The sequence below is a fragment of the Leptodactylus fuscus genome, chromosome 10 (assembly GCF_031893055.1).
Source record: "Leptodactylus fuscus isolate aLepFus1 chromosome 10, aLepFus1.hap2, whole genome shotgun sequence".
Lineage (NCBI taxonomy): Eukaryota > Metazoa > Chordata > Amphibia > Anura > Leptodactylidae > Leptodactylus > Leptodactylus fuscus.
The window spans coordinates 29,023,391-29,049,955 of NC_134274.1; positions in this window are offsets into that span (position 1 = coordinate 29,023,391).

The following is a 26,565-nucleotide window of genomic DNA, read 5'->3' on the forward strand; positions in this document are numbered from 1 at the left end:
ATATATTCTTTGAATTCCCAGTCAGAAACTGGCACTATATGGCAGTAGCAAGAAATGAGGGTATTTGTATTCCCAATATATTCTTTGAATTCCCAGTCAGACAATGGCACTGTATACCAGTAGTAAAAATTGTGGGTGCACGTAACCCCAATATATTCTTTGAATTACCAGTCAGAAACTGGCACTATATGGCAGTAGCAAGAAATGAGGGTATTTGTATTCCCAATATATTCTTTGAATTCCCAGTCAGACAATGGCACTGTATACCAGTAGTAAAAATTGTGGGTGTATATAGCCCCAATTCTATTGCTAGGGGACTTGCAGGGTATTTCTGGGGTGAAGGTGGGGGGGCACACCGTTGGAACGGGTATCGGGGTATATATCGGGTATACGGGAATACACTGACAGTGTATTCCATTCAGGATCCTGGGAAAGCTGGGTTGCGGCGATTGAGCCCGTCAGTGCCACGTTACACTGACAAGCTTCTCCCTGGAATTTAGCTCTTACAAGAGCTGTTGGTTGTCTTCTCCTTCCTATCCTAGCCTGTCCCTGCCTACCCAGAATCTAAGCCCTAGCTAGCTGGACGGAAACCTCCGTCCTCGGTGAATTGCAAGCTCAGAATGACGCGAAGCTGGGCGTCGCTGTTCTTTTAAATTAGAGGTCACATGTTTTCGGCAGCCAATGGGTTTTGCCTACTTTTTTCAACGTCACCGGTGTCGTAGTTCCTGTCCCACCTACCCAGCGCTGTTATTGGAGCAAAAAAGGCGCCAGGGAAGGTGGGAGGGGAATCGAGTAATGGCGCACTTTACCACGCGGTGTTCGATTCGATTCGAACATGCCGAACAGCCTAATATCCGATCGAACATGAGTTCGATAGAACACTGTTCGCTCATCTCTAGCCATTACCTGTTGGAGTAACAGGCTTATTTACTTACCAATCCTAGCTCCTGCTCATGGACGCCGGCACTTCTTCTTCGGAGGCTGTGAGCTGCAACTGGGATCGGTAAGTGAGGTCTTGGGCCCGCGAACCCCAAAAACACTACCATTAAACTAGGGGCCTTTTCAGTATAATGAGTATAAATGTTTTTTTATGTTCCCTCACTTCCCCTAAGTATAATGATCGGAGGCCCAGGGTAGGTGAGGGAACATAAAAAAACATGGTTACTTGCCTCTCCAGAAGGCTTCAGGCCCACTTGTGTGAAATCACAGACGTCACGTGGGCGGTGCTTGATTCCTTATGTGTCGCGACACAAGCCCCAGCTCAAGTGACATCTGTTCCATTATTGAAGATGGCCTACATCAGTGGGGAGTGCACCGGAGCCCAGGAGAGGCAAGTAACAGTGTGTTTTATGTTCCCCTGGGTCTCCGATATACTCTGGGGTCTGAAAAGACCCAGAGTATAATAATTGTTAATGGGTGGTCCACAATGGGGCATCATACTGTGTGCAGGGGCCACTATGGGGCATAATAGTGCGTGAAGGAATGCAGGGATGGAGGGGGTCGGTTTGTCGGGGGAAAGCATGTTAAAAGTTCACCACAGGGCCTCGTCATTCCTAATTACACCACTGATTGTAAGCCCTATAGGGGACTGCGGTTATAATGGGTTGTAAAAGCACTATGGAATATGATGGTGCTATATTAACCCCTTCCCGCCGATGGCATTTTTTGATTTTCGTTTTTCGTTTTTGACTCCCCTCCTTCTAAACCCCATAACTTTTTTATTTCTCCGCTCTCAGAGCCATATGAGGTCTTAATTTTTGCGGGACAATTTTTTCTTCATGATGCCACCATTAATTATTCTATATAATGTACTGGGAAGCAGGAAAAAAATTCAGAATGGGGTGGATTTGAAGAAAAAATGCATTTCTGCGACTTTCTTACGGGCTTTGGTTTTACGGCGTTCACTGTGCAGCCAAAATGACATGTCCCCTGTATTCTGTGTTTCGGTACGGTTCCAGGGATACCAAATTTATATGGTTTTATTTACATTTTGACCCCTAAAAAAAATTCCAAAACGGTGTTAAAAATTTTTTTTTCTAAAAGTCGCCATATTCCGACGGCCGTAACTTTTTTATACATAGGTATACGGGGATGCATAGGGAGTCTTTTTTTGCGGGGCCGGGTGTACTTTTTAGTTCTACCATTTTCGGGAAATGTTATTGCTTTGATCACTTTTTATTCAAATTTTTATCAGAATTAAAACAGTGAAAAAAACGGCGGTTTGGCACTTTTGACTATTTTTCCTGCTACGGCGTTTACCGAACAGGAAAAATATTTGTATAGATTTGTAGAGCGGGCGATTTCGGACGCGGGGATACCTAACATGTATATGTTTCACAGTTTTTAACTACTTTTATATCTGTTCTAGCGAAAGGGGGGTGATTTGAACTTTTAATACTTTTTATATTTTTTTATATTTTTTTTTACTTTTTTTTTTTTTATTTTTTTTTTGCATTTATTAGACCCCCTAGGGGTGTTGAACCCCAGGGGGTCTGATCACTAATGCAATGCATTACAATGCTAATGCATTGCAATGCATTGCAAAAAAGCATCATCTCTTTTGCAGGCTGTATACACCAGCCTGCAAAAGAGAGGATTTGCAGACCGGCTGGGAGCCCTTAACAAGGCTCCCGGCTGTCATGGTAACGGGGGGGTCGGCCCTGGAGCATGCTCCAGGAGCCGGCGATCCCTGCCAAAATGGCCGCGCCCATGCGCCGCCGGGAAAGTGGCGCCTCTGGCGCCTTTGACAGCAGCGCCGGAGGGGTTAATGCCTCCGATCGGTCCGGGGACCGATCGGAGGCATTAGAGCCGGTTGTCTACTGCTTAAAGCAGTAGACACCTGGCGGCTATGACGGCCGCCCGGCTCCCGGGCGGTCGCCATAGTTACAGACCCGACACGCGCCGTACTATTACGGCGCATGTCGGGAAGGGGTTAAGCAAACTAAATAAATACTGTGCATAGTGATGTGTCTGCAGATAAGGTACATAGTAATGTCACAGGATAAAACAAATTGCCTTGAAGTCACTGTTGTGCAACTACATCTTATTACTGTGTTCAATTGGGGCCCATTAGTTTTTGGTTTATGACTGTACCCATACTACAAAGATGACTTGCATTAGCTCCAGAAAATGAACATCTGATGTAAAAGATGATGGGTGCGGGGTGCTGTGGAGGTAGCAAAAAGATAGGAACATTTCTTATTTACAATATGTGTACGCTGAAGAGGAGACAGTTGAGGAGGCTTTGGGTATCTTTCCTTACAAAATCTATTGTAAAAGCAATTTCAGGCAGGTTTAGTCCAGCTTTATGTGGATAGGAAGACAGATTGCAAAATGATTTCCTGAGTAAACAGGACAGTGATGACAAACTCAGGACCATAAGCCTTTGTATAGAGGTATAATTTGTTGGGCTTAACTTTTTTTGCACAAAGTTTTTGGATACTTATGGTACACTGAACTGTAAATATTTCTTCTATATAAAGCAATATACAACAAGAAACATGGGGATATTAATTAAAATGACAAAAGGTAGCTATTAGAGATGAGCAAACAGCGTTCTATCGAGTACATGTTCGATCGGATATCAGGCTGTTCGAGATGTTCGATTCCAGTCAAACACCAGGTGGCAAACTCACTAAAAATTCAATTCCCCTCCCACCTTCCCTGGCGCTTTTTTTGCACCAATAACTGCGCAGGGGAGGTGGGACAGGAACTTTAACAACGGAGGCATCGAAAAAAATTGGAAAAAGTAATTGGCTGGCTAAATCAGGTGACCTCCAATTTATACGAATAGTGGATTTAATATCCGGTTCATATGAGACTGAACTATGTGACTGTGAGACAGGGAAAGATGTACTGGTAGGGTTAGCTAGGGATAACCTTTATTTAGGTGGGAATGTCACTCACCCAGCTCTTTGGGGCTCTATCTAGTCGGGATCCCTGTCAGCTTGCGATATGCGTAGCTGACTTTTTCCCATAGGAATGCATTGACCAGCGTTGATTGGCCAAATGCCATACAGAGTACAGCATTCGGCCAATCAACGTGGTTCTGTCGGAGGCTCGTTTGTGAGGAGGCGAAATCTAAGATCGGACCAGAATGGAGACTGCTGTGGACTGCAGAGCTGAGTGTGCAGCAGGGGTCAGCACATCTCTGATGCAGCAGAGCTGAGTGTGCAGCAGAGTTCAGCGCATCTCTGATGCAGCAGGGTTCAGCGCACACTCAGCTCTGCTATATCTCTAATGCAGCAGAGCTGAGTGTGCAGCCAGGTTCAGCACACCCTCATCTTTGCTACATCACTGATGCAGCAGAGCTGAGTGTGCAGCAGGGTTCACATCTCCGGTGTAGCAGTATTGGCCATGCTCTCAGCTCGTCTGCATCTCCGGTGTAGTCGAGCTGAGTGCACGGCCAGCACTGCTACATCTCGGCATAGGAATGCATTAACCAGCGTTGATTGGCAGAATGCCATACAGAGTACAGCATTCGGCCAATCAATGCTGGTTCTACCGGAGGAGGCAGAGTCTAAGATTGGTCCACAGCATTCTGGTCCGATCTTAGACTCCGCCGAATGCTGTACTCTGTATGGCATTCGTCCAATTAACCCTGGTCAATGCATTCCTATGGGAAAAAGTCAGCTCCCGCATATCACAAGCTGGCAGGGATCCCGGCATAATACAGTGACTTGGGCATGTTAGATGCCCCCAGGCATACATCCCCTGCTGTCCCAGTTGCATTCCAGGGTGTTGGCATAATTTCCTGGGGTGTCATAGTGGACTTGATGACCCTCCTTAGTCGAAAGTGGTTTCCCCCTTAACGAGTATTTTTTTTCCCACAGACTATAATGGGGTTTGATATTTGATCGAACAGTCGAGTATTGAGTGGCTACTCAAATAGAATTTCGAACTTCAAACATTTTACTGTTCATTCATCTCTACTAGCTATGCCTAATACTGGTAATATAAGCTTAAATAACTGTTGTTGTGTGTTCTTGGTGCGATGTTCCTATATAAAATATTGTGATGTGTAATCAGTTGTGTCTTTTTTTCCCAATAGATCTTTAATATAATTAAAGTAGAATAATTTTATAATTTCCAACCAGGAAAGGTTTGATTATAGGTAGGGTATAATATACTTCAGGGCCTCTGGTACTTTCAGACTCTAGGGACCTTGTCAAATATCTTCCCTGTCCAGACAAGTTCTTCTTATCTGTCCTGAAAATTCTTTCAAGCTAAATGGGTTGTAGGATTTCAACAAAAACATGGACAGTGTTGAGAAATCTCCTACAAAATATAATAGCAGGATTATTTACCTATTAGATACCGCATCAATGCCAGGAGTATCCTTATGGGGCTTTGTTTGTCTGACTGCAGCGATGAAGTCAAATCGACAACTCCTGATCCTTCCGTGGTGATAGGCTTCAGCAGCCATGTGCATTGACGTGATCAAGCATACGCTCTTTAGTTAGCTAATAGCTATGGTCTTACAAGTGAGTCAGCTGGCTCAGCCAAGGAATCCAGAGGGGTCAGATTTGTTGGAATTACTAACTAGAGCAATTTCATTCCCATAGCAAGACACAGTCTGAAGGTAGACTGAGCAGAAACCAAACACTGGAGTTCAAAGAATCCAAAATAGCGGTCTGGGGTTGGAAGAGCATGCATCGGCAACTCAGCATCTGGCAGGTGAACAGTAGCAGCACAACAAGCTTTGTATAAAGGAGGGGGAGACTCCCTTTAGACAGGCCTGGTGGACCTGTGCATGGGGCAGAAGACCATAAATGAAGGATCGGTATTCTATTTTTTTCATTTTCTTTCTCAAGATGTAACTTATTGCTAACCAGCAGTTAACTAGTTAAAACTTCCAACCTGATTCTCATTTCTGTGTCCATCACTGTAGCATGGACCCTACTTCTTATGTTCTATACATGATCCTGGTGTCTTAATATACTGTACCGAGAACCTATGGGCCCCCGCAGCCTCAAGGGCCTGGTATTGACTACTATCTCTGCACCATTTATCTACATCCGTGGCTGCCATGCCTTTTGTCGAATCTTATACAACCCTCTTAGAATATTATTCGTCTTGCAATTGCAAGACATGGCTTGGTTGCCTATTAGTTAACATTAGTTCTCTATCGGGCAAGTAACTTTGGAAAAGTTTGAAATGTTCAATTTTCTGCAATAAGCGACATCATTTGAATATATTTAGGGTGAGTTGCTGATCTCTACATTAAATCATACCTCAGATGCTATTATAGCTTCGCTAAGCAAATCTCGAAATGTAAAGATAACTGGGAAAAAGCTTTAAGCTGCTGAGCATTACTTTAAAGGAAATAACTATAGGGCCTTTTAAGAGTGATAAAATTATATTTATTTCTCATAGAAAAATGCTGGCTGTGGTAAACACCATTCCTAATCATGTTTCCCATTTACTGTATAGTTTAGGAATATTGCTCAAGGTAAAAAGTCGAGTCAAATGCTGATGCAGGATTTTCTCTGTGTACACAAGAAACAAATACGTTAATAAAATGAGAACTTCATTAAAAAGGTATGTTTTACCTTAGAGGGATTCCATAATGGAAAGTATAATACGGCATAAATTACAGCACAGACCACTTGATTTTGACCCAAGTATTCTCAAATAGTGAAAAATGACAGAAAACTTTTTTAGTGGTTTTATTTTCCTAATATAGTTGATTCCTTTTTCTAACCTATGACATCATAGGGGCGTAGGCATGAAGATTAGCATATTGTACGCCAGTCTTCATAACCCCAGCGTTGGTGGAACAACGCTACAACTCTCTCCATAAATGAAGCGACTCCTCCAATGGGCCAGAGAGGTTGTTGCTGTCGTAGATTTAAGTGATCATTCATACCAGTAAATTGGCATAAATCAATAAATCATCTGGGGCCCTCCATGGCGTAAACGCCACGATCTGCCAGCGGCAAACCGTTGCAAAAAAAACAAGGCATTTTGCAGTCACTGTGTAATCGATGGGATTCTACTGAATCCCATCAAGCAGTGTGGGAAAATATGCGCTGCAAATTATTCCGGTTTTGGAAATCGCAATGTGCCAATTATGCCTATAGAAATGTTAGCAGTTTGCCTATAAGGGTGCATTCACACTATGGATACGGTGACTGATTCTGAACGTTAAAACACGTTCAGAATCAGCGCGTATAAAGCAGATCCCATTCATTTCAATGGGAGCCGGCATACGAGCGCTCCCCATTGAAATGAATGGGCTGCTTTTTTCTCTACGAGCGCTCCCATTGATGTGAATGGGAAGCGCTCGCGTGTACGGCTCGAAATGAGCAGAGCGCCAGGCCCCTTCACATGGCGAGCCGTACATGCGAGCACTTCCCATTCACTTCAATGAGAGCACTCGTAGAGAAAAATGCAGCCCATTCATTTCAATGGGGAGCACTTGTATGCTGGCTCCCATTGAAATGAATGGCATCTTCTTTATACGTGCTGATTCTGAACGAGTTAGCAAACCGTAAGTAGAAAACGCTAAAAGTATCTTCACGTGGCAGAAAATGAAAAATTCCTCCACCAAATCCACGGCAAATTCCTGCCTGGGAACGTACTCTAAAGCTTGGCATACATTTGTGATAACTGTAGGATGACAGCTACCCACCCCAAAAAATAGGAGAGTTGAAATCCAACTACGGGGTTCCCGACACCGACCATCAGAAGCATCTCATACACATTAGATAGTTGCCAAATGGTAGGTCTGCTCAACATAAATCCCATATGTACAGGCTGCCTAAGAAGACTATAGTAGGTGATTACTCACTGTCTAATTGATGATACATTAACATATGATAATTAGAAATGACTCTTCCTGAATCCTCTCTTGTGCGAACGTGAAACTACAATGCTATTAAATAATGCCCTGTGGCTTGTGTTCTTAAAAGAGTCAATAAGGCTTTGATGGATCCTTTCTTTAAACACATATCAATAAGTTCCATTGACTGATATGAATTGAAACATCGTGTTTCTCTTTTTTGTTGTGGCTAAAATATTGCAGTAGACGAAGCGAATTTTGCCTTCAAAAGAAATGTAAATTTGATGGAATAGAAAGTGACAGTGGTGTGAACAGCTTCTTGTTGCGTGACATTATGGAAGCATTTGACCTTATCAGTGAAATAATGACAAGTGAATAGTCTTGAATACCTTTAACAAAATTTGGAACAGTAGAATAAGAATTTGGCAAAAAAAAATTGCCATCTGGAAATTAATAGGATGTACAGGAGCCAGATAGGCATAGCTGGAAGAGCTTGGTGCACAGTTGTATCATCACAGGTGAGATAAAGGGGTTTTCCAGTAACAACATTTATCCCCCAAGTTCCCTGTATGAATGGGGCGGTGGCACACCAGCATTTCCAGGAGGAATAACAAAAAACACAGGTGGGTGGTAAGCAAGGACATATCTGTAGGCACAATCTACAGCTCTAAAACAAACATGTCAGGGGAGCTCATGGATCATCTTTAAGGCTATGGCCCCACGTTGCGGAAATGCTACTTTTTTTGTTGCAGATTTTGCAAAAGCCAGGAGTCTATTGGATTAGAAGTACCTTCCTTATACTTCCCATTCCTTTTGTAGCCACGCCTGGAAGAGGCGTAACATGAAGCTCTTGGGTCCCAATACAAAATCTGTACCAGGCCCCCGACTATAATGTATTGTATAAAGTATCGGTCGCCTTTAATGGGGAAAAAGGAACTTGGGCCCGGGTGCACCTCTTAAGTTATGCCCCAAACGTCAGAGTTTGGCTCAAGAAAACACAGCAAAATCAGCAAAAAAAAAGAATTTATGCAACTTGGGGCCTTAACTTAAATGTATGTTTTTGGTATAACTAATAAAATCAATTAAATCAATTCAATTTAAAAGGACCCTAAAAATAAAAAAAAGCAAAAAAATAAATAAATAAAAAAAAATACAACCCCTTTCTAGTAAATAATTCTTCAATCTCAAAAAAATAAATAGTTGAAACATGTCTTACTTGGATATTAATGTAGTAATAATAATACATTTAATGGTTCGTCAAAAAGTTCACAAAAAGTCACTTTTTATGGTTCCGGTAGTAATGCTAACAATGTTTTATACTCTATGTTATTATGGGTCCAGCTTTCTGAATAAAATGCCATGCTCTGTATTTTTCCACATGAATGAAATAAAATGATTCTGACACCTGTTTCACTTGTCTGGTTATAAAAAAAAGTATTTGATATAGAAAGGGGATATCAGTATGGACCCTTAGGAGATGCACTGCAACTCAAACTTGTTAGTAAGTTTTCTCTCAAATTACTGGTGTTATATAATACTGCACTGGGCAAAAGTTTACTGATTGACAGCCCGCCTGATCTTATTCGGCAGCAAAGTCAATACATGTCAAGTAGAACTCTATCTGAGTACAATATTTACCTGGTCCAATTCATAGCCCAAAAAAGAAAGATTTCACTTATTCATAGGTTTGCGTGCCGCACATTTGTAACTTATTTTAATGGCCATTATTTTTTCACATACTGGTCTTAATACACATCTACGTTGTAATTTGTTACTTTTTGGCTATGACTTCATTTTATTGTGCTCCTGTATGGTATTATCAGGACTGTGTTTACCCACAGTCACAGTAGAGCTCTACCTATAGACAAATCCTATGATAGGGACCTACATATGTCAATAAGGTACTTGTAGTGTTGTCAGACTAAGGGGACACCCAGGTAAAGACAAAGGTGGAAGAGAGTGCTTTGGGTTGTCGAAAATTAAGCAATGTTCCAACTAAGTCTTATTTGCTAGTGAAAGGGTTAGTTAAAGGGATTATGCCATAAGGCAAGAGTGGGAGATCCTTTCAGCCTTATCACAGCCAGACTTGACAGGTGGTGGACAGTCGTTCCATTCATTGAGAGCAACAGGGATAAGCTGGGTGCTGCACTTCAGTTATCTCTAACACTAGAGAGTGGGAGTGTTGGAGATAGCCAAGATCGAGATTGGTGTGGAAAACAGCTGCAAAGTAAGAACATTGGTTTATTTTTTTTCAATTAACAAAAGAGAATTGAATGCGTAGCGAATGAAGTCAAGTCAAATCTAAATCCCATCATTATTTGGTGTGATCGCCCTTTGGAGGTAGAATCCAGGAAAGGATAAGTCCCGATTTCAACTCCATCCAGCATGTCTGGGATTACATGAACAGACCGAAGGATTGAACAAGTCTACATCCACAGAAGATCTGTGCTTAGTTCTCCAAGATGTTTGGAACAACCTCCCAGCTGAGCTCCTTCACAAATGGTCTACAAGTTTATCTAGAAGAATTTATGCTGTTTTGAAGACAGAGCTTGGTCGCACCAAATATTGATATGATTTAGATCACTCCTTTACTCATTTTATTTTGTTAATTGAAAAAGACAAATTAGCACTTCTATTTGACAAAGCATTCTTACTTTGCCCAATTTTTCCACATTACTGTATGCGGGAAGATCAATTTCACATTTCGTTTGACGTGTGAATCTTTTACAGGAAAGCGCAGTCCCTTCGAGTACTAACAAGAACTATCCATCACATTTTATAGATTATTTTACGTTTACCTTTATGCAATAAAAGGTGCTTTAAATCTACATAAAAAATAAAATATATGAGAAAATTCCAAAAGTTTTTTCAACTAAGCAAGTTCTAAAATTTCCATACGCAAACAATCAGAATATTTGAAGTCCCGTCCGTTCTATTAAGGTGTGCTTTTCTATATACGGAGTCCTGGCTTCTAGCATGTTTTTATTATTGAGGTATTATTACTTAGCGGTTTATTACGGATCAGAGCTCAGGAGCATTGTCACCATTTGGGAGAGGAATGTTGGCAATTAGGGGGAAACAGACTGTGAACTGCAAAGTGAAATAAGCCGCTCTTCCAACAATATAGACTGTTTATGGGATGGTGATACAAGAAGGCAGTGCCATACATAGTCATAAAAGTACAAGTATACCTCTTTAGACAGTAAGTTCATTTATTTGACTTACTTTATTTGAACTTTTATCTTCACTAAACTGTCAAAAGAGATACAAGGGATGATGAATTGTATAATTACTGTTTTTACATCTCTCTATGCTTATATTTGTAAGTGCTGCTACCTGAGGATTAAATGTATTTAGATAGCTGAAGATAAACTGTCCTTTTGTGTATCTGAACTAATTTATCCTGTGGCACAATGCTATGAATTACCTTTAGTACCGCACAAATAAATCTACATTTTGAGCTGGATGATCACTCATCTAATCATTTTCATATGAAAGGAAAGTCAGTAGAAACAAACCCCGTTTTAATCGTCTTAACAGTCTTATCTTGTTTCAGCAGACACAACTTTATGAAGTATTGTATAAATTTTCTTGACTTTAAAGTTTATAGTGTTTTATCCTTTAAACTGTTGGATTTCAAGATATTTTACATAGATTAGCACGCATTTGTACCTAAGAAAAGACGGGATGTTTTGACACAGTATGCTTATAATTACAGAAATCATCATTGCCAATAATTACACAGGCAATTCATTGTGGTTAGTATACAATCCAAAGTAGAACTAAAATAGGATACGGCTTTATGACTTCTTAGACTTACAACTCCACAAGTGTACTACACTTTCACCAACTCATAAATGCAGCACTCACATGTACAAATTGACGAACCTCAAAAGATTCCTTTCATAGTTTTGCCTGACTTCAGAGAAAGGGCTATTATACTCTTTAGACCCCTGAGTTAAATAATCAAAGGGTCCAGATAGGATGCACAAACATAAACCCTCATACTACCTCACCTTTCCTGGGCTCACAAGAAGCATCTGGTGCCCTTCCCATGGCATCTTCCAAACTCTTGGGTGAGGTTGCCAGCAGAAGAACATTGGTCGCTGTAAAGGAGGTGAGAGGAAAGTTGAATAGGAGGGTTTATTATTTCCCACAACCTCCCTTGGGCCACTGCTTATTATACTCTGGGGCCTGAAAAGACTTCACGCCATAATAAGGATTTAAGGGTGGCGCATTACTAAGTTTTTTTTTGTTTGTTTTTCTTTTGTGTTTTTCTTATGCACTTGACTGAGAAGTTATTAGTCAGGTTAGAGATCCCCAGATGATAATAGTAAGACTGGCCACTGACAGCAAGCAAAGCGGAGTTAGGGTGCATTCACACTGAGTAAACGCTAGCTTATTCTGAACGTAAAACACGTTCAGAATCAGCGGCGTATAAAGCAGCTCCATTCATTTCTATGGGAGCCGGCATACGAGCGCTCCCCATAGAAATGAATGGGCTGCTTCTTTCACTCCGAGCAGTCCCATTGAAGTGAATGGGGAGTGCCGGCGTATACGCTCCGGCATGAGCAGAGCTTGCCGTATACGCCGGCACTCCCCATTCACTTCAATGGGACTGCTCGGAGTGAAAGAAGCAGCCCATTCATTTCTATGGGGAGCGCTCGTATGCCGGCTCCCATAGAAATGAATGGAGCTGCTTTAGACGCCGCTTATTCTGAACGTGTTTTACGTTCAGAATAAGCTAGCGTTTACTCAGTGTGAATGCACCCTTATATAGCCAGTAGCAGGAGTAGCCAGAAATTAATTGGATAGCAGCACTCTGAACCGCCCACAGCCTGTAAGGAGTCTTCAGCAATGCAGAGAAACTTAACCCCTTCAGAAGCAAAGACACATTAGAGCACTGACCAGCGGTGCAGCTCATCATGTGATGCCCAATGTGAACATTCCCCTGTCTCGTGTCATGCACAGAATGCCATTCAGACACCCCATGCCATGAATAAGCTGAGATTGCGAAGACCATGCCACCTCAAAAATCTCAACTCCAGCCAAACCTGAAATTTTTGTAAAATTTGTAACAAACTTGGCTCGTTATGAACCAGTTCAAGCTCTACTGACAAGTTCACACCGCTGCAATTTTTCTGACTCACAAGTGTTTCACTCCATAGCTTCACTGACTCACTGAACAGCTTCACCGATTCATACAATACGTGCACCACTTTCACTTATAATACAAGTTATTGTTACTAAACTACAGGATGTTAATACGGTTTTTTTCAGACTTTATTTGGAGTTGGAATGTGGGGCAATTGGTCTTCCCCTCATACAGATGTTTTGCCTTCCTTTGGATCAACACAATAGGTTTATAGATTAGCCGGAGGGTTTTCAACCTCTCTAACGATGTTACAATTGCAGAATCAAGTGTTACAAGTGAAACAAGTGTTTCAGGGCTCATCTACACAGATCCTGCTGTGCAGCACTATTCAGTATCTTATCACATACAATACTATTGCTACAACACACTATTTCCTATCCCCTCATCTTATAAGTGTCTTGCTAAGCAAAAATGCTACTATACACAGTAATTTCCACCCACCAGTTGAGGGAGAATTGGAATTTTGAGACATATTTGGCAACTTTTGTTAGTTTTCTTCTCTGCATTCTTTAAGTCTTATAACGGACAGAAATCGTGTTACTCCCCAGGTTTTCTACAAAATATTATTGAGGAAGATTGTTTTCTAGCATTGTATTCACCAAAAGTAAATACACATGGGACTTCCGATATAATACACTTATTGGTCCTGTCTTTCTTTCTTCTTGTTCCCATCATAAAGTCTTGTGAGACCACTATTTATCTCTTTCCTATTTAATGTTTTTTTTTTCTTTTCCAATTGGAATCTAGCTGTTCAGTACTCGTGTCATCCAGTATGTCCAATGACAAACCACATGCTGGGCTTGATGCCTGAAAGCTTTTAAACTACATGTTGGTTGCTGCATCCGTGCTCTTTACAAGACTTATGTTGTCAACATACTTATTGATTTTCTCAGTGTAACCTTAAAACAAATCAATATTGGTTAAGTTGCAATTTAGGGTTAATTTTATTGGCTTATATTTAGTGTTGATTTTTCATGAAAGTCATTAAGTGACTTGACATCTCCTTCCAGCCAGAATAAGTGTATGGAGAACAATTTATCACTGTATAGAGTTGTGACTGCTGGCTATGTGTGTACCTTCCCTGGGCGATTCCTAAATGTGAAAAAGCAATACATAATATAAACTTATAAACTTAAAGGCAGTAAAGTAAACTTATCCTACAGAAAACCTAACATTTTGTTAAATATATTTTAAAAGAAAAATCATATATCCTATTAATATTATAAATGTGAAAGTTTGTGAGTTTGTGGGTTTGTGTGTTTGTGTGTTTGGATGTTTGCATGTTCGGATGTTTGTTCCTCAATCACGGAAAAACCGCTCCACTGATTTGGCTGAAATTTTCCACAAACATAGTTAATACACCCGATTAAACAATAGGCTACTTTTCGTCACAATACTGCACATACGTTTGTGCCAGGACCCCCACAAAACCCAAACTCACACCACCATCTCTGCAATCTCACACAATTTGGACCATAGCAAGTCACAAAATTCATATTGCCCTCTACAGCCTCGCCCCTAACCCCACACAATCTCATATACATAAACTTTACCACTTTGCCCCTCACCTTAACGACACTCCAGGAGGCTCTCTTTAACGCTCCGGAGCAGCCATGTTTACCGACCCCCACTGCTCTGACAATCCGTGACACCGCCCACCCATGTCAATACCCCTAGGCGGTCTAATAAATGCTAAAAAAAAAAAAAGTAAAAAAAAAGTAAAAAAAATATAAAAAAATAAATTAAAAGGATTAAAAATTCAAATCACCCCCCTTTCCTTAGAACACATATAAAAGTAGTTAAAACCTGTGAAACGCATACATGTTAGGTATCCCCACGTCCGAAATCACCCGCTCTACAAAGCTATACAAATATTTTTCCTGTTCGGTAAATGCCGTTGCAGGAAAAATGGTCAAAAGTGCCAAACCGCCGTTTTTTCACTGTTTTGATTCTGATAAAAATTTGAATAAAAAGTGATCAAAGCAATAACATTTCCCGTAAATGGTAGAACTACAAAGTACACCCGGTCCTGCAAAAAAAGACGTCCTATGCATCCCCGTACACACACGTATAAAAAAGTTACGCCTGTCGGAATATGGCGACTTTTAAAAAATAATTTTTTAACACAGTTTTGGATTTTTTTTAAGGGGTCAAAATGTAAATAAAACCATCTAAATTTGGTATTCCCGGAATCGTCATGGAACACAGAATACAGGGGACATTTCATTTTGGTTGCACAGTGAACGCCGTAAAAACCAAAGCCTGTAAGAAATTCGCAGAAATGCATTTCTTCTTCAAATCCACCCCATTCTGAATTTTTTCCCTGCTTCCCAGTACATTATATAGAATAAATAATGGTGGCATCATGAAGAAAAATTTGTCCCAGGAAAAATTAAGACCTCATATGGCTCTGGGAGCGGAGAAATAACAAAGTTATGGGGTTTAGAAGGAGGGGAGGCAAAAACAAAAATCAAAAAATGCCAACGGCGGGAAAGGGTTAACTTCAAATACTTCTGTCCCAAAGTCACTATGTACAGTTTCTCACAACACCGTATATATAGCAGCTCAAATACAAATTACATCCAACACAAAAGTCTCACGTATTCTCTGAATTACAGCAAAAACAAGATACAAAGTTACATTTCATATCCCATCCCTTATACACACTACGAAAACCTAACCCGCGCCTGTATATACCCACTGCTACAATCACCGCAGACGAAGTCGCGGGTACCAGCTAATATATATATATATATATATATATATATATATATATATATATATGTCATTTTATATATAATATTTCCAAACACGAGTGCTATACTCCATAATTGTATGGAGTGTAGTCATTTTTTGGACTCCATGAACAAATCATACTTTATATTAGATATACCGCTGTGTTTCCCATAGTGAAACAGGAAACCAAGCTAAAGTTAGTAAGACTTTACCTCATTTTGTTGGGTTGTGTTATCTCACATTCACAGCTCTTCATATTCACTTCTTGCCTACCTAAAATGTTTTAGAAATGCAATCTGCATTCCTGAAAAATTGTTTATTCCATATGTGACAAGTAATTCATTCCTAAATGTTTCCATTTGTGTCACAGCATATTACAATGTGGGGATCTATTGTCCCATTAGTGCCCCCCATAAAAAAGTATAATGCTCTTTAATGCCCCCTACACAATATAAAGCTTCTTAGCATCCCCAAATAGGATAATGCCCCATTAGTGCCCCCCGCACAAAGTATAATGATCCTTAATGCCCTCAACACAGTATAAAGGTTCTTAGCATCCCCACATAGTATAATGCCCCATTAGATCCCCCACACAGTATAATACCACATTATTGCTCCCACACTATAATGCCCCATTAGTGCCCACACACAGTATAATGCCACATTAGTGCCCCCACACAGTATAGGGAACCATTATTGCCCCCACACAGTATAATGCCCTATTAGTGCACCCACACAGTATAATGCCCAATTAGTGCCCCCCACACAGTATAATGTCCCATTAGTGCCCCCACACAGTATAATGCCCCATTAGTGCCCCCACACAGTATAATGTCCCATTAGTGCCCCCATACAGTATAATGCCCCATTAGTGCCCCCACACAGTATAATGCCCCATTAGTGCCCCCACACAGTATAATGCCACATTAGTGCCCCCACACAGTATAATGCCACATTAGTGCCCCCACACAGTATAATGCCACATTATTGCCCCCACACAGTATAATTCCCCATTAGTGCACCCACACAGTATAATGCCCCATTAGTGCCCCCACACAGTATAATGCCACATTATTGCCCCCACACAGTATAATTCCCCATTAGTGCACCCACACAGTATAATGCCCCATTAGTGCCCCCACACAGTATAATGCCACATTAGTGCCCCCACACAGTATAATGCCACATTAGTGCCCCCACACAGTATAATGTCCCATTAGTGCCCCCATACAGTATAATGCCCCATTAATGCCCCCTCACTAATTAGTGGCATTGACCCCTGTTTGCTCTACTTGACCAACAGGGAAGGTTAAATTAATATGATTTTTTTTTCTTAATTTTTTTTGCCTAAACTAGGGGTACATCTGATAGTCAGAAGTATCTTACCATCCAAAAAATATGGTAAATTCTAAACATGCTCAGCTACTGTTTATTTCTAACCTTCACCCCTTCATCTGATGGACCTGCTCTAGAACATATCACATGAATATATCAGAGTCTCTTCCACCATCAAAACCTTCAAAGCAACTTGACAACCTACCTTTATAGGAAACCTCACAACCTACAATAACCAATAAACTACCATATCAGCAGCTTTTATTCTCTCTCATTTACCCCCTTTGCGGCCGCTAATCCCTTGTGGACAGGGTCCTGTTCTTTACTAGTCTGTCCCTCAATGCACTCATGTTTATGGTTCCTGAACCCTTTTTTCATATACAGCATCCTAGAATGAATAGCACATTAAGCTATTATCATTGCTACTATTATTAATACTATTAACCATGTGCATGTGTCAAGTCTGTACATTTTGTGTTGCTTTAGTATTCTATTAGCTAAAAGTAAAAAATGATATTAAACCAATATTGGAAATAACATACCTCTATATCTGACCGTTATGTATTCCAACTTCTAAATAGCTTGCAAAGCTGAATTTTAGCTGACTCAGACATCCAATTCAGAGGTACAGGGAAAAACAAGCTTATTTTTTTAATCAGCATCTTCTTAGTAAGCATATACAAAATAAATGTAATAATACTTTGATTTATTGCACTGCTGGAAAACCACAGCGGCCATATGCACTGCCTTTGCTAACTAGGTTTACAACTTCTTTCTACTTCTTTTCATTCCGCACTGCATTTGAGCAACTTCGACTGTGTACAAGTAATAAATGAAATAATTCCACAAGAGTTGAATAAAGTTAGAGTGGCTTCAAATTCAATCTACAGATCTTTTAATTAATCTTCATTATATCTTTTGTCGTTTCCATTTATTGTTTGACTTTGAGTAATATAGTAAGATATCTGCTGCAACCAGGGACTATGTTAGGCCTTGCTCACATCTGCGTCGGTAATCTGCATGGGGACTCCCCCGAACGGACTACCGAACGCATTGGCAATTATAGACTATAATGGGGTCTGTGTGCTTTCCGCATGGTCTCCACACGGAACATGCGGACAGAACAGTAGTTCTCGATCTACTTTCCTGTCCACATGACTCATGCAGAGACCGTATGGAAAGAACATGGACCGCATTATAGTCTATGGGGTCCGTGTGCTTTCACTGCACACTGCTTGCCAATGTGTGTGGTAGTCTGTTCGGGATGGTCCCCATGCGGTCTCCCCCGAACGGAGTACCAACGCAGATGTGAACGAGGCCTAAGGCTAGGTTCACACTAGCCCTTGGTCTCCGTTGGGGGTTTCTGTCCCCGATTCTGCTTGAAAAATATGGGGAGAATAGTCTTGCAAGCAGGACTTTTCTCTCTGCCTATTTACACATTTTTCTGGAGGAAACCCAGTGGACTCCATTATAGTCTATGGGGTCCACGGGGCTCCATGGGTAATCGCTTTTTAAGCGGATTAGTTTTACGTTCTTCAGGTCCCCAAGTGGAGCCAAAGAACAGAAAGCCAAACGCTAGTGTAAACCTAGCATCAGGTCTAATCTTGGCCCATGTTGATCTGTGTTAAGCTGCTGTACACTTATTAAGCCCATTGTTGCTCTTTTACCCAAAAACCCTTATATACCTGGAGTCAGCCCTAGTCACTACATAAAATTTTTATTTTGGCTTATATGAATAACCAGGGGCATGTAAGTCCAACTAGTCTAATATACTGTAGAAATAATTTGTGCACTGATATGTTTTATTTTTACTTGCCGAGGTGAGAGTCATATTAAAACAGACAAATGTATAAATTAATCCAAAAAAATTACAATTGGACGTTATACGAAGGCCTTCTAGAGATACAGACACATAAGAAATGAATGTTGATGAAAATTAAATGTAGCAAATTAGAGATTTCACATTTCGTGGTTGTGATCCCTTAACAAGATTGTATCCCCAGAAAATTCCATTTCTATGTTAAACATAATTTTAAAGAATTTTATGTAATTTAACACAACTTCTAATTTAAATAGGAAAAAATCTGTTTGTAGGCCTGTTACAACAAATGATGGCAAATAGTACGCCAATCTAATAGTTCTTGGCAACTCTATAACCTTGGAAGCTCTGTAGTCCTTGGTCGTTTTCACTTTTACATATGTTAATTGGATTTTTAATCATTTTGGAGTGGCGGTAACCTTTAACAGTGTTAAACTGAAGGCCACTCATAGACAGATGCAAAGTCAAAGATAGTACAGTAATATGAAATGATGTGACCCATTGTGTATGGGAAATATACTGTCCTCTATTTAAGGATAACTTAATATACAAACCTTATCTTATCGGATTAATAAAGCAAATCACAATGTAATTCTTTCAGCGAAGAAACACCCTTGGTTGCTGCGTATTAGCACTTTATGTTAGTGGTGGGAGAAGTTGGTGAAAATGGGAGCTATGGTAGACATAGATATGCCATGACTGCACCAATTATTGATTATTGTAGAATCCCTTTCGGAACAATACTGTCAGAATGTGAATGGCAATGTACTATGACTATACTGGTATTCTATGACTGTGACCATGGATTACAGAAAGTATAAATAGGGCAATTTCTAAGAGATTATGACCATCCAGTTCCTTTTAGCTATTCCTTTTTCCAATATGATAATATTTAAAGGGGAAAACTTATTTTTTTTTAAATTAATGATTATCCTTAAAATAGGACATCAAATTTTGATCAGTGGGGATCTGACTCGCAACACTGCTAGCAATCCACTATTTGAAGGGACCGTGGTGCTTGTGCTGTGGCCTCTTCAATGTTTCCATTTGCATCATCGTACCCTTCACTTAGAAATCAAGTATTCTCTATACATTTATACCTTGATTTTTATCCCCTTCCTGCCGATGGCATTTTTTAATTTTCGTTTTTCGTTTTTGACTGCCCTCCTTCTAAACCCCATAACTTTTTTTTATTTCTCCGCTCCCAGAACCATATGAGGTCTTAATCTTTGTGGGACAAATTTTTCTTCATGATGCCACCATTAATTATTCTGTATAATGTACTGGGAAGCTGGAAAAAAATTCAGAATAGGGTGAATTTGAAGAAAAAATGCATTTCTGCGACTTTCTTACGGGCTTCGGTTTTACAGCATTCACTGTGCAGCCAAAATGACCTGTCCCCTGTATTATGCAATTTCGGACACGGGGATACCTAACATGTATGTGTTTCACTGTATTTAGCTACTTTTATATGTATTCTAGGGAAAGGGGGGAGATTTGAATTTTTAATACTTTAAAAAAAAATTATATATTTTTTTAAAATCTTTTTTGCATTTATTATATCTTGAACCCCAGGGGGTCTGATCACTAATGCAATGCATTACAATGCTAATGCATTGCAAAATACCAGCACTTATTTTTCAGGCTATGTAGTATAGCCTGCTATAGAAGCAATGTAATGACAAGTCGGGGAGCCTTCACAAGGCTCGCGGCTGTCATAGTAATGTGACGTCGGCCCCAGAGCTTACTCCAGGTGCCAGCGATCACCAGGAAAATGGCGGCGCCCACACGCCGCTGGGAAAATGGTGCCTCGGTCAGCTTTGTCCGAGGTGCCGGAAGAGTTAATGCTTCTGATCGGTCCAGGGACCGATCGGAGACATTAGCGCCGGTTGTCTACTGCGTAAAGCAGGGAAAAAGCGACGTAAAGCGATCCGGGAGGTCGCCATAGTTACACACCCGGCATGCGCCGTACTAGTACGGCGGATTTCGGGAAAGGGTTAATGAAATTTCTATTTATAGAGGAAATATGACCTCTTCCACCAACTCCAACTCCACAGATTCCCAAGAAGATGGAGGTTTTTTTTTGCTATCCCCCACCATTCCTGAGCATTCCTGTTTTCTCCAGCATAAGACCACCCACCTAACAGTAGGAAATTTATAATTTTGCTGAAACTAACGATTGCTTAATTATTGCTTCAGAATAGTGGGGGTAAGACAAAGAAATCATTAGAGCAGTGTTGATGCTGATGGAGGTGGTGAAAAGTCCTCTTTAGGGTATTGTTCATACGTCAGAATCTGCAGCAGATAAGGGGGCTGATTTGGTCCCCAAATCCGGGGCAGATTCCGCCTGTAATTGCTTGCCATTTTTTTCAGTGGGAGGCAGAGCTCGCACCAGGACCCAAAAACCCATATGTTAATTAGCTTCCCTGTGCACTGGAAGTGTCGGTGATCACTGTCTGCTCTATGTGTATGTACAGCAGAGATGAGTCCTCAGCACAGCAGCCTCTACTGTACATACACAGTGCAGACAGTGCACACAGACACTTCCGGTGCATGGTGGAGGCTAATTAACATATGGATAAAAACGGACTTATTCCAAGTCTACTGAGGCAATTTACATACAAAAGGTATGTGTGAAATAGCTTTTCTAAAGGCTATGCAAGGATGTGCTTATAAAAAAAAAATGACTTTTCCCAATGATAGAGCCCCTTTAAGGGTATTTTCCTATAATACACCACCATTTCTTTGAAGTTCTTTTAGAAAAACATACAAAGTTCTAAAAAATATGTTTGTGCTAATTCATCACAAAACTTTTCTGCTCTTTTCTATGTTGGTTTATTGCCTGGAGTATAGAGACAGGTAGTTTTCAACTGTCCCCCTGTGCTGTTTTATTGAAACATAGTTTGATTGTAAAACATAGTTCACATCTTTTTTCAGTTTCTTAAAGTGCTTTGATCCACTTACCGAACAGAAAACGACTTGATATCCTGAAATTTAGTATTCTAATTAAACAAGGGAAGAGATTAAGTTTATATGAAACTTGAAAACGCAAAGAAATGTTCCTTATTTATAGTTCCAATATTGTTTAGTGTCCTAGACATTTTTCTAGAAAATGTTTATTTTCGACACTGTAAAAATAATTGTGGTTTTTAATGCAGATAAATTGCATTTATTAAATTTTAGGAATGCTGATGTTCCAAATGTTAGCATTTTACATCAGACAGAATCAATAACCATGGCCATTTGGATGGTGTCAAATCAGATTATTTGGATAGTAGTCGACTGTACATTTCTTTTGGGGATTTGTTTTAATATTAAAACTTATTTTTTTGTTTTTTGGTAACAGATCTTATATTTCTACTACAATTTCTTCCAGGTTAGAGGATTAAGCACTGCAGAAATTCTTACAAATGGGTCAGTAATTGACTTGTATCTACACAGTCCAGTCATATTAATGTGACCACCGCCTACTTTTGACATCAATATTAAATAACCAATCACAGAAGGCACATGTCATCAGCCATCTGGGTGCATTCATCATTGTGGAAGGCACGTTGGATCAACATAAGTATGCATCTATCCTTGCGGACCATGTTCACCCCTATATGTTTTTCCTCAGGATGATGGCATCTACCAGCAGGACAATACGACGTGTCATAAAGCTCACAGTGTACGTGTGTGGTTCGAGGAGCACCAGGATGAGTTTACCTTACTCCCTTGGCCAGCAAATTACCCAGACTTGAACCCAATCAAGAATCTGTGGGATCACCTCGATCGGGTTGGTCACGCCATGGATGCTCAACCGCATAACCTAGTGCAGCTGGTCACGGCACTGAAGTCGGCATGGCTCAACATCCCAGTGAACATCATCACAACATCCCATCTCTTTCTGCACATCTCGCAGCGGTCCGCTCTGCCAAAGGTGGTTATTCTGGATTTTGACAAGTGGTCACATTAATGTGACTGGACTATGTATGTCCGATTCTGGTCATTACCCTGCTGGCAAATAAGCAATCATGAACCCTCATTTATTGGGTGATTTCATCCTTTACGCTGGCAGAAAATCAGAGTTTGTTAGAACATCCCCTCAGTGAACAGTGGATTTGCTGCCAACAAATGCAAACTTTATGGTAGTGAATGATCATATTATTGATCGCTTATTCCTATATAGTCCATATAAAGGGAGTGGAAGCTGTTTTAGCTGCGAAGGATGGACCAGATCCATATTAATGCCTATGGATTTAGAATAAAATATCATAAAATCTCCTTTAGGTATAATGTGTAAATGTCCCAATAGATTGTCCATACAGTGTATCTATCTATTTTTCTATCATTTATCTTCCTATTCCTAGCTATGTGCAAAACCCTTATGACACAACTAAGACACCTGTCATGTACCCACTAGACTTCCGCCATAAAATGTCTATATTATCTCCTCCATAGTCCTGCATTGATGTCTCCTCCAATAGCAAGGCTGTATAAGCAGCGAATCATCAGCTACTTAGCCCGCGACAATCATTGTCATCTGAGATAATCGCCGGGGAAATCCTTCAGACAGAAGCAATCTATGATTGATGCTTCTATTAGAACTGATGGGTGTACAGTGCTGTGACTTAAGGAATTCAAGGAATGGGATTAGGGAGTCAGGATCTGTGAATATAAGTCACCATTGTGTCCTTATTATCTCCGCCAACCTTGTTTACATCGAGCAATACTGTCATATACAGTCTATAGATGCTGCAAATGCTACTGTGTGCAAAATCAATTACCATGGATGGAATGTTTTAGGAAAGCGTTTATGTTTTTCTGAATAAATCCTTTGACAACACAGCAAAAACATAGATTTATTGGTGTGATAGTGCTTTGATAGGTTTCTAGCTGAAAAGGTCACATAAATAAACAACTTGTACGGAAAGAAGTTAGACAAGCTTCTGATGGATGCGGCATCCACTGTAGTTATAATTTCAGTTTCATTTAGAACGGTCTTCTAAACTGTGTCAGAAAGTAAATTAAATATTCACTTTTTATTATTTTTGTATAGTAAATACATTATGATTAATGTAGGGGAAGAGGACTCGGAAAAATGAAAAGGATTTACTCTTCTGCTGTTGCACAAGACCACAACTCCTTTTCCCAGTCTTAGACAGGATGGTCTAGAAAATGTTAGCATTAGGGGTAATAAGTAAACCAGTTCCCGACTACCACATATACTTAGAGTAAAAAAATAATATTACTATATAAAGTATACAGATTGTACAATACTATTTCATATATATCCATTACTGGAACTTGAGATCCAGGACTGTGCAGACACTCTCAATTTAGTCTGCCATAAGTAAGGAATTATCCAAAGCTACATATTAAGGGACACTATCTAATGCAAAGGAATTACACTGTTTAATGGGGATTTTATAGGCATTGCTGTATAATAGAAACACTGTATGGTGGAAACAATGTGGCCCCAAAGTTGAGACACTTGAGGCTGGGGCCACAAGTAGCCACATTTTACAGTCACTGCAAAGTAGATGGGATTTTAGCAAATCTCATCCTCACTTTGCGGTAAAAATACATGCAGGGGACATGCAGCGATTTGCAAAACCGGCCACAGATTTGGAAATTGCAGCCTTAGCCAGAAAAAGGTTCAATGCTCAGCAGCTTACTATTATGTTGGCTTCTAGAAGCTAGGCAGCTGACCAACCTCTGTGTATAGCTGACCAATCTCAGTGTATATCTTACTGGTCATTCCTATTGCCCTAGGTCAAAAACAATTGTAGAACTTTTTCTTTATTATGATTCTCCAAAACCAATATTGACTATTACAGCAAAACCAACAGGGTTAACAATAGTGGTATACCTGAATGGTAATTGTAATGCCATACTGGAAATGCAGCAACACTTATTGTTACAAAAGACATCCATTTGTTATATAACTGTTTCAGCAGGGCTCCTCCAACCCCAAAAAGTTTTACTGCACACTGCAACTTCAAGGGTAACAATGTTATCACCTACTTCAAGTTCATTTCTGAAACAGTGAAGCCGGCTGATGGTCTCTTACAAATACTTTTTAATTCTTCCGGCCAACCTGTTCTGTTCTCATTTCGGATTTTCCTTTGTTTTGCATTTTACTTTGCGTTTTGTATTGTGACAGCAAAATGAGAAGTAGATAGAAAGAGCTTCCAATTATAAAACCTTCAGGTTTGTGCCAAGCATAATCCCCAATGGAATGAATGGGAAATCTTACAGAGGTAACTTAGTTTTAAGACAAGGTGTCTTGCTATTCTGCAAAAAGAAATCATTTTAATTGACTTTTCCCTTCTAAAGAAAATAGTACAACCTCACTGATGAAAAGATAAAAGTCATATAGCTTGCATGCTGAATGTTAAACCTTGGGGAGTAACGGATCATGTCTGAATAAGTATAGAAGGAGTAAAATGAATATAGTAATACTGTATAGAACACTACGTACAAGCTTTAGTTTATGTATAGATGAAGTAACTCATAAAAAATACATATTGGTTTAAAAAAAAAAAATCAAGTAAAACAATATTTGGAGTCACTTAAAATGCTTAAATCATACGCCAAGTTCATTTCTAGAAGAAAGAAAACACAGAAGCTAAAAAAGGTACATCTGATTTCTCAAAATCCCATAAAGTACATCCAGTATCGGGGATCAAAGGTTTTTTTCTACCATTGTATCTTCTGACATATTACTACAGCATTCACACTATAAATACAATATGGCAGCAAGTGTCAAGACATTCTTGATGTATCGAGGCAAGTGGGATAAATCAGTGTCTGAACCCCTTTGAAGAATATCTACGAGGAACAGTTCTCCATTTTGTGTAATTCAAAAAGTTGCAGAATAAATCCAATTCTTTCTACACACTGCAGTAACAGTGATATTGAAGACTCTATAGACATGCTTCTTCAGGCTAGGAAATATCGGCTGCACGCATTCTCCCTTCCATCAGCTCTCTCCTTGGTACTATACAGGAGGTAGAAAAAGTTTAATCTGCCACTGATAACTTGCTACAGTGTGTTACATATCTGTACATGAAGTATGTGTATATGACTGAAGGTTCAGACTACACACAGAGTTTGTAGTCTGTTTCTGTGCAGACACAAATCTTTAAAGCAAATTATAGTAGGATATTCTGAACAGCTTTTAAAAAGTTGTTTCATTTTTATTATATTTGTATGATTTGACTATTATATTTCTATAACTGTAGCTTTAGGGCCTTAATCTAGCCATACATATTAACTTAATATTGGGCAAATCCTCAAATTATTGTTAAATAGATTTCCAGTGTGTATGGGGTTACCAACTCTCCCCAAAAGCAAATTTAATTTACTACCAAGAAAATACTATATAGTAAGCCACAAGAGGTGTCTGACAACACTTGTGCAAGTACTACTACTTAAAATAAGAACGTGGATAACATCAGCAACACTACTTCTGGTTTTGACAGCCCTGCCTGTAGCTGCATTGTTGTTGTACTTCCTGAAAATATAGGTGTTTTTAAAAGCAGTGAACTAAAAATGTTGACTTTGAGTCAGGGGTATATGTATTCCTCCTCTGTTGTAATTTAACATGTTGTCTTTCTGTTCTGTCAACCATGTCTTCTTCATTGACACAGATCCTATTCCCCACTAGTCATGAGGCATCTGCCAAAAGCGATAATGCTCATAGCCCAAGACTTCCTGTTCATTCTCCTCTTTTTGATCAGTTGGATGAGA